This window comes from Suricata suricatta, chromosome 9, assembly GCF_006229205.1.
Source record: "Suricata suricatta isolate VVHF042 chromosome 9, meerkat_22Aug2017_6uvM2_HiC, whole genome shotgun sequence".
Taxonomy (NCBI): domain Eukaryota; kingdom Metazoa; phylum Chordata; class Mammalia; order Carnivora; family Herpestidae; genus Suricata; species Suricata suricatta.
In genome coordinates, this window is record NC_043708.1 from 65,231,336 (window position 1) to 65,240,512 (window position 9,177).

General features: G+C 37.4%; 1 pseudogene; it reads right to left on the reverse strand.

Moving 5' to 3' along the window:
- Positions 1-253: 253 nt before the first annotated feature.
- On the reverse strand, positions 254-6,860 carry LOC115302225 (annotated as a pseudogene).
- Positions 6,861-9,177: the final 2,317 nt, after the last annotated feature.

Below are 9,177 nucleotides of genomic sequence, written 5' to 3' on the forward strand. Positions count from 1 at the left end.
TCCTACCAACAGTGCAAGAAGGCCCCCCCTTTCTCTGCATCCTCAGCATGGGCCATGTTCTATTAACCTTTCTGTACCTAGTTTCTGGCATATAGTAAACAATCTGTAAATATTAAATAGTTATTCAATACATTCTTAATAGATTCAAATTTAACATAATTAATAAGTAATTATTGATTCATTTTTAAAATTCAATGTACTAAAGAAGGGACAATGATGAGTAGAACAAATGGTCTGGCTAACAGAGGAGAGGCTAGACAGGTGAGAACATAACTAAAGCAGGATGAGGTGAATATCCTGAGATAAATGTAAGCAATGTATAATAGAAGTTCAAGGCGCAGAGAGCTTGCGCAGAGTTTGAAAACTGAGGATTTTGCCTGCAGAAATATTTTATGCTCTTCTGGACATCAGGCTTGATGATATCATCAAGTATGCCTTAGGCACACTTCCCCATATGTGTTAGTAAACTTGAAGACCTGAATTAATCTCAGAATCTCATCCATAGAGTGGCCTACAGGGAAGTCATTCACAGTGACCTCCCAAAGGACACCTTTATCATCAGTGATAAAGAAGTCCCTGAATAAGATGCACTCATCAGTCTTTTACATTCCATAATCTTAAAGGCCATATATTAAAGACCTACAGCCAGTGTCATCCTCAATGGGGGAAAACAGAGCTTTTCCTCTAGGGTCAGGAACAAGATAGGAATGTCCACTCTCACCATTATTATTTAACATAGTACTGGAAGACTTAGGCTCAGCAATCAGACAATAAAAAGAAATAAAAGATACCCAAGTCAGCAAGGAAGAAGTCAACCTTTCACTACTTGCAGATGACATGATACTCTAGGTAGAAAACCCAAAAGTCTCTACCACAAAATTGTTAGAAATAATACCTGATTTCAGCAAAGTCACAGGATACAAAAGCCATGCACAAAAATCTGTCACATTTCTATACACCACTAATGAAACAACAGAAAAAGAAATCAAGGAATCAATCCAATTTACAATAGTAACAAAAATAATAAGATATCTAGGAATAAACCTGGGGCACCTGGGTGGCTCAGTTGGATAAGCCTCTGAGTTTGGCTCAGGTCAGATCTCACGTTTGTGGGTTCGAGCCCCACATCAGGCTCTGTGCTGATGGTTAGCTCAGAGCCTGGAGCCTGCTTCTGGTTCTGTGTCTCCTTCTCTCTCTGCCCCTCCCCCTCTCATGCTCTGTCTCTCTCTGTATCAAAAATAAATAAAACATTAAAAAAATTTAAGATATCTAGGAATAAACCTAACCAAAGAGGTAAAAGATCTGTACTTTCAAAACTATAAGACACTTATGAAAGAAACTGAAAAAGCACACAAAGAAATGGACAAACATTCCATGCTCATGGATTGGATGGACAAATGTTAAAATGTCTATACTACCCAAAGAAACCTACACATTTAATAAAATCCCTATAAATATACCACCAGCAGTTTTCACAGAGTTAGAACAAACAATTTAAATTCGTATGGAGCCACAAAAGATCCCGAGGAGCCAAAGCAATCCTGAAAAGAAAACTAAAGCTGGAGGCATCATATTCTGGACTTCAAGCCATATTAAAAAACTGTAGTCATCAAGACAGTATGGCACTGGCACAAAAATAGACACATAGAAAATGGAACAGAATAGAAAATCCAGAAGTGGACTCACAACTATATGGTCAATTAATCTACAACAAAGCAGGAAAGAATCCAGTATAAAAAAGACAGTCTCCTCAACAAATGGTGTAGGGAAAACTGGACAGCAACATGCAGAAGAATGAACCTGGACCACTTTCTTACACCATACACAAAAATAATTCAAAGTGAATGAGAGACCTAAATGAGACAGGAAACCATCAAAATCCTAGGAAAGAACATAGACAGCAACCTCTTTGACCTCGACTGCAGCAACTTCTTACTAGACACATTTCCGGAAGCAAGGGAAACAAGCAAAAATGAACTATTGGTACTTCATCAAGATATAAAGCTTCTACACAGAAGAAATGGGCAGAAGACATGAACAGACATTTTTCCAAAGAAGACATACAAATGGCCAACAGACAATTACAAAAAAAGTAAGCATCATTAACCATCAGAGAAATGCAAAACAGAACCACAACGAGGTATCATCTCATACTCGTCAGAATGGCTATTACTAAAAAGACAATAGCAGGTTTGGGCAAGGATGTGGAAAAAGAGAACCTGTGTGCACTGTTGGTGGGAATGTAAATTCATGGAGCCACTACAACAAACAGTATGGAGGTTTCTCAAAAAGTTGAAAATAGAAATACCATACCATCCTGCAATTCCACTTCTGTTATGTATCTAAAGAAATGAAAACACTAATTCAAAGAGATACATGCACCCCTCTGTTCTTTGCAGCATTAATTACAAGTGCAAAGATATAGAATCAACCTAAATATCCATTGGTGGAGGAATGGATAAAGGGTGTAGCACAGCTAAGGCAACAACAAAACTAAAAAGCAGCCTGTGGAATGGGAGAAGATATTTGCAAATAACATACCTGAAAAACGGTTAGTATTCATAATCTATAAAGAATTTATCAAACACAACAGCCTAAAAATGAATAATCCAGTTAAGATATGAGCAGAAGAGGGGCAGCTGGGTGGCTCAGTCAGTTAAGTGTCCAACTTCAGTTCAGGTCGTGATCTCACAGCTCTTGGGGTTGAGCCCTGTGCTCACACATCAGAGCCTCAAGCCTGCTTCAAATTCTGTGTCTCCCTCTCTCTCTGCTCCTCCCCTGCTCATACTCTGTCTCTCAAAAATAAATAAACATTAAAAAATTTTTAAAAGTGGTCAGAAGACATGAATAGATACTTTCCCAAAGGAGACATTCAGATGACCAACAGACACAGAAAAGGTGCTCAATATTACTCGTTATCAGGGAAATACAAATCAGAACCATATGAGATACCACCTCACACCTGTCAGAATGGCTAAATTAACAACACATGAAATGAGATGTTGGTGAGGATATGGGCAAGGGGTAACACTATGCTGCTGGGGGGAATGCAAACTGTGCAGACGTTCTGAAAAACAGCATGGAGGTTCTTCGAAACATTAAAAATAGAACTTCCCTACAAATCACAATTGCACTACTAGGTATTTACCTAGGATACAAAAATACAGATTTGAAGGGGCATGTGCACCCCAATGTTTATAGGGGCATTATCAAGAATAGCCAAACTACAGAAAGATCCCGAATGTCCATCGACTAATGAATGGATAAAAAGGTGTACACACACACACACACACACACACACACACACACGTGTATATATACACATATGCACAATGGGATATTACTCAGTAATTTAAAAAAGTGAAATTTTGACATTTGCAACAATGTGGATGGAGCTAGAATGTATTATGCTAAGTGAAATAAGAGTCAGAGAAAGACAAATACCATATGATTTTACTCATATGTGGAATTTAACAAACAAAACAGATGAACACAAGGGAAGGGAAAAAAGAGGGAAGCAAACCATAGAGACTCGTAACTATAGAGAACAAGTGCTTGGTGGGGGATGGGCTAAATGGAAGGCACTTGTGATGAGCACTGGATATTGTATGTAAGTAATGAGCCACTAAATTCTTCACCTGAAACCAATTTTACTAAATTAAACTAGATTCTTCACCTTAAACCAATTTTACCTTATATGTTAACAAACTAGAATCTAAATAAAAACTTGAAAAAAAGGAAGACTCCATTGTCCTGGGCACTGGTACGCTTTCGATCTGATACCAAGAGAATGTTCATGGGTCCTAGTCCTCCTTGTTTCTTGGGAGTGTTAATCCATGCCAGACAATAGAAATGAGATCCACAGATGCACCAATCACTTGGCAGCTGAGTTTCTTAAATTCTCCTGCCGTGTCACTGAAAGCAATGATCTCGGTGGAATACACAAAGCTGAAGTCAACAGGGTAAGAACACATCGCATTTTCCTTTGTAGTAAGGTAGGCTGATGTCTTTTTTTAAAGTTTATTTATTTATTTTGAGGGAGAAAGAGTGCAAGAGGAGAAGGGGGGTGGGGAGACAGAGACAGAGACAGAGAGACAGAGAGACAGAGACTGAGAGAAGAATCCCAAGCAGGCTCTGTGCTGTCAGCAGGACTCCATTTCTGGAACTGTGAAATCATGACCTGAGCTTGAAATCAGGAGCCTGGTGCCACCAGAGCACTCCTACCTGATGTTTTTAAACTGGCCATCTGGCATAACAGCCATGGCTTTGAAGTTGGAGGCAGGATGCCCAATTTTGGCATTTCCAGAAGGTACCTTGTCATGAGCTGTTGAGACAGAATAGACCAAAGACCAGTCAGGAAAAAGACACTGTTCATATATTTTTTAATACTTTAAATTTTTAATGCTTGAGCAGTAGTAAAGCCAATTGTTTTTCTGGTTGGCGTCCCAACCAGAACTTTCCTAATGTCATTTTTAATATAATTTTTACTTGTATCTTAGTACAACTTTATGAAAATATATGGTGCTCTGCTCTTTAATCCTGGAAAAACTTTTAGCAAAAATTTCTGTGGCTTGAATTTGGAAAATACACTTTCTGTTGAAGATTTACCATATATGCTAACATACTTAAATTCTGAAGAGTAAAGGCTTGCAGGAAAATTATACTTGTTTAGCTTGTTTAATCCAGTGGTTGCCCTGCAACTTAAAAAAATTCACATTTATCATGCTATTTATTCTTTAGTTTGAAAGACTTAGAACTTTAAAATTGATACTCATTTTAGTTAATTTCATGAATGCCTTTTCTACTGCATTGACTCAGTGAGAGAGGAAACCTTTTATGTGTATACTTTCCACTTGAGTAGACTACATAAAAGTCTTCTTTTTTCTCTTTCTGAAACAGCTTCCCTAATTGTTCACTATTGCTTTAGATGATTTCTGAAATTCCTTGACAATCAGTCTTAGGTGAGTTGCTTCTGAAGGTGAGACTTCATCCTTTCACTGCCCGCATTCATACATTGCCAAATCTGTTGTAATTCTTCTGACTCTTTGTCTTTTTCCTTTCCTTTTTTACATTGCAGTCTTTGTCTTGCCACGGCTCTTTCAGCTTTATAGAATATTATTTTTGTGTCCCCACAATGATGTTAGAAGAAAATTTATCCATTAGAGGATAGCTGTCTACCTCAGAATATTTTATTTAACAAATTATTTTGCATACGCTTCCGTTAGCCTGAAATTTTCTCTGCACCTCAGATAGGTCCCAAATATCCTTGACTTTCCAGAAATGCATCAGTTGTATAAAATGAAGTATATCTATAACATGCTTAGAAGCATGTGCTAATGTAATAGCACTAAAGAAAAAATAGTGTTTTTACAGAGAAATCTTTAATTCGTTCCTTTAGTAAAAACAGCTACAACTCTCCATCTTTTACTCGGCATAGAAAATGCACTTCAGTCTTTAGGTCAGCTCATGTAAAACAGTTAACTGGCAGGAGAGTCAGCACTCTTCACTAGATGGATACGACAATATCAGGAAAGTGTTAGAATAACTTAAATTTCTCTAATGAGCTTCAGGGCTTTAATGAGATGATTTTCTTTCTTGTATGATTAATATTGCTCTGTGCTAGAAAGAGGACTCGTGTGTGCATATAGGAAGGAAATGTAGAAGGAAAGAGCTCAAGGCAAATGATTAAGAGAAGCTAAAAAGTGGTTAATCCCTTAGAGCCCAAAGGGGATTAATTATTGATAACCAGTAACTGCCACCAGCATGAGTAGTTTATCCAGATAATTGTTATGCCCTACAATAAAATAGCAAACAACTGTTATTAAACTAACAGCACTTTAACCATTTATTTTCAATGTGTCACATTTTAATAGAGGTTAGCCATGTACGTTGAACAAACACTGGATAGCAGGTTGATGAGGCGTAGGACACTAGGATGGCCTTTTAAATTACACCTGGGGAAACAGTGGCTATAGAGAAAAAGGAGTAAGGGCAAACATAGAAGTTGGAGGAAAGAACCATTCTGTTCTTCATGTTGTTAGGTGTCTCTGAATGTGTGTTCAGAACATTTTAATTTCAGCAGGAAATATGATGTTTATTTATTTAGAAAGCACTTAAATTGATGACGTCATGATCTAACTGCTTCTTGAAACTTGTTAGGAAAGACAGTCTCTTGCATGCAGCCTTTCGGTCCCAGCTTGGCCACGTAAGAACAGGCCTCGGGCCCGGCATATGTCTCTTACCAAGAGATAGGGAGCCCACACTACCTCACTGAGCTTACTACTTGGTGTGGGGATGTCTTTCCCTGGGTCAAACTCAGTGACCTCCTTTGTTCTGTTTAAAGACAAATTTCAATCTCTTCTTGGCTTTCTGGCTAAGATCAAGTGTAAAGACACATTTCAATGACTCTCAGGCACACCTTCAACTTTCTGTATTTCATATCCAATATGGGAGAGCTTGGGATCCTTATACTGCAACCAAAATCGGGGTGCATGCAGGCATGCTCCCTGTGATGACTGTGGAGTGGATTTGCTGGCCTAAAGGAACAGGTGCATTGCAAATGATTGGATCTTGTATATACTTTCTTTCTTGCTGTTAGTAAATATGGTACCACTTGGTCTGGTGTGCATAGTATCTGTTCTCAGCAACTTTTATTACTGCATTATTGTCTTCTCTGGGTATCACTTATTTGCCTTTTAAGCATGGCTGCACTCATGTTATATTCTACCAAGCACAGCCTGATCACCCAGCGGATGGTGAAACAAAGGTTTTCCATCTCAAGCTTCAATGAAGACTCTGCTATAGTTTGCAGGTAGGAAGAGAATTACAATCATTAATCGTCCATCAGTACTGATTACCATTACGAATGGATATTTCTGGGGGCACCTGGGAGGCTTAGTCAATTAAGTATCTGACTTTGCCTCAGGTTCATGAGTTCAAGCCCTGTATTGGGCCCTGTGCTGACAACTTGGACCCTGGAGCCTGCTTTGGCTTCCGTCTCTCTCTCTCTCTCTTCCCCTTCCCTGCTTGCACTCTATCTGTCTCTCTCTCTCTCTCTCTCTCTCTCTCAAAAAAAAAAGAATGGATATGGATATTTCTGGTCTATCAGCTATTTGGTACTTCTGTGTTTTGCTTAGGTCATAGAACATTGGTCAATCTAGCATCAGTTCAGTTGGCTGATTTGTGCCTTTGGTACAAACTTCTTAGATGGACCACATAGCCATTCCTCTCTTGGGTCTCATAGTCTCCCTGTCAAGAATTTTTCCAGGTGTCACAGGTGAGTTTCCTCCCTGCTCTGGATTCCCAGACTTCTCCTATTTTGCATTCAGGGGAATCTTCAATCCATATCCTCTCTTAAGCTCTACTTTCCCTATATTTTTTCATATTTGACATTGATTATCATTAAAACGAGAATCTGAATCATTACCAACAAATATATTACCTATTTTTCCTTGAACCAAAGAGCATAATATTTAAAACATCCCATAAAGAAAGGGGTAGTATGTCTAGTATGGCAAAGAAGGAGGAGAGTAACAAAGGAGTTGTGCATATTAAAATTATTTAAACATTCATATTCTGCCAAATTTATGTCTAAGTGTGCATATTACAGAGATACAAATGGGTCTTAAATAGCAAAAAAAAAAAACCATTTTGTCAAATTGGAGTCAAAGAAATATGGAAATTCTCCCATTTTAAGTGTTCTTTAATTATTGGCCTTTCTGTGGTTGAACTTATATTCACAAAGAGAATTGGAATTAAGGCAAGTAATCAGAATGTCCAGCTTAAAAATAGCAATTGGAAAATAAGTAAAATTTCCCACAGACTTCTACAGTTTGGTCTTTACACAGAGAAGATTCATTAGGTAGATGCTTAACTCTCTACCCTTGAGAAAAGATTGTTATCTAATTGTCCCTGCACGGGAAGTAAAATGAAGATAGATAATACAAATATTCTGATTGGTTAAATGATTAACATTGTGAGTCCTCCAAGTATGTGACAGTTCAAGAATAGCTTATTGCAGTTTCCTTTTTTCCTGACTTTTTTTCTTCCAGCCACCGTCATCTAATAACTCACGACCAATCTTTTCTTGTTAGAACATGTTCTCCAGCCCTTTTTGATTACATGTTCTCAGATAAGAGCTGGAGCAGATTGACCAAAGGAGAGCAATTTCTTTAATCAGGATAACATAGTGATTCTATCACAAACTTTAGATAGGACTATGGATATCACCAATTTCTTTGGGTCTATTAATAGCATTGTATCTTTTGTAGAATTGAAGACAGACCTTCTGTAGGTCTCAATACAACTTTATAAAAGGCCATAACAATGCCTTTCAAATCCATTTGCTGTTCTACAGAAAAACAAGTTTTTGTAGTAACTTGCCCATAACCTGAGGACAGGGACCCTGCAAATATTATACAGTAGAACGTAGTTAACAGGCATTTGAAATTTCTGCCTGGCCAGAGCCAGTGACCTTTGGCTTCTCTGTATTCTTGGCATCGGTTGCTTCACTGATGAAAAGAGGGTGTCCCACATATTCTGAGGTCTTTCCAGTTCTAAAGTTCTTTGGCCACTTATCTGGAGCCCAGCGATGACCTGAATGTGGCTGGTATGTAATAAATATTTGATTATTATGAACAATGTCTGACTTCTGAATGTGGAGCAACACATGCCAATGGAAATACCATGGTATCTCAATACACATAATTTTGAGAGCAGATTGATTTGGGGGCAATGTGATTAAAGTGAATAAATGTTTATCTTTGATAAGGTGCCAAGTAAGTGGTTGGAATATATTAAATGTAATGACTATATTTAAAAGAAAACATTTAAGATATCTGAGGTGTTGATACTTTGTGAATATAACCAATATATTTATTATGTAAAAAATATATATACTGGAACAAATCAATATTTACATAAGTAATAAAACATAACTAAACAGATAAAAATAAATTTTGATGTCAATAAGACTATCTAATAGGATCACATAACATGTATTTGTATGACCATTAAAAGTTGAAATAGAAAAACATAAAGTATGCTTTTAGTTAATGTGTCTTACATGTACAGAATGAATTGATAATGTTCATGTGTATGAAGTTACTAATAATAGCTTACATTTTTAAAGTACATGTACTGCTCAAAAGAATTACCTATGTTTGCTCTTTTATCCTT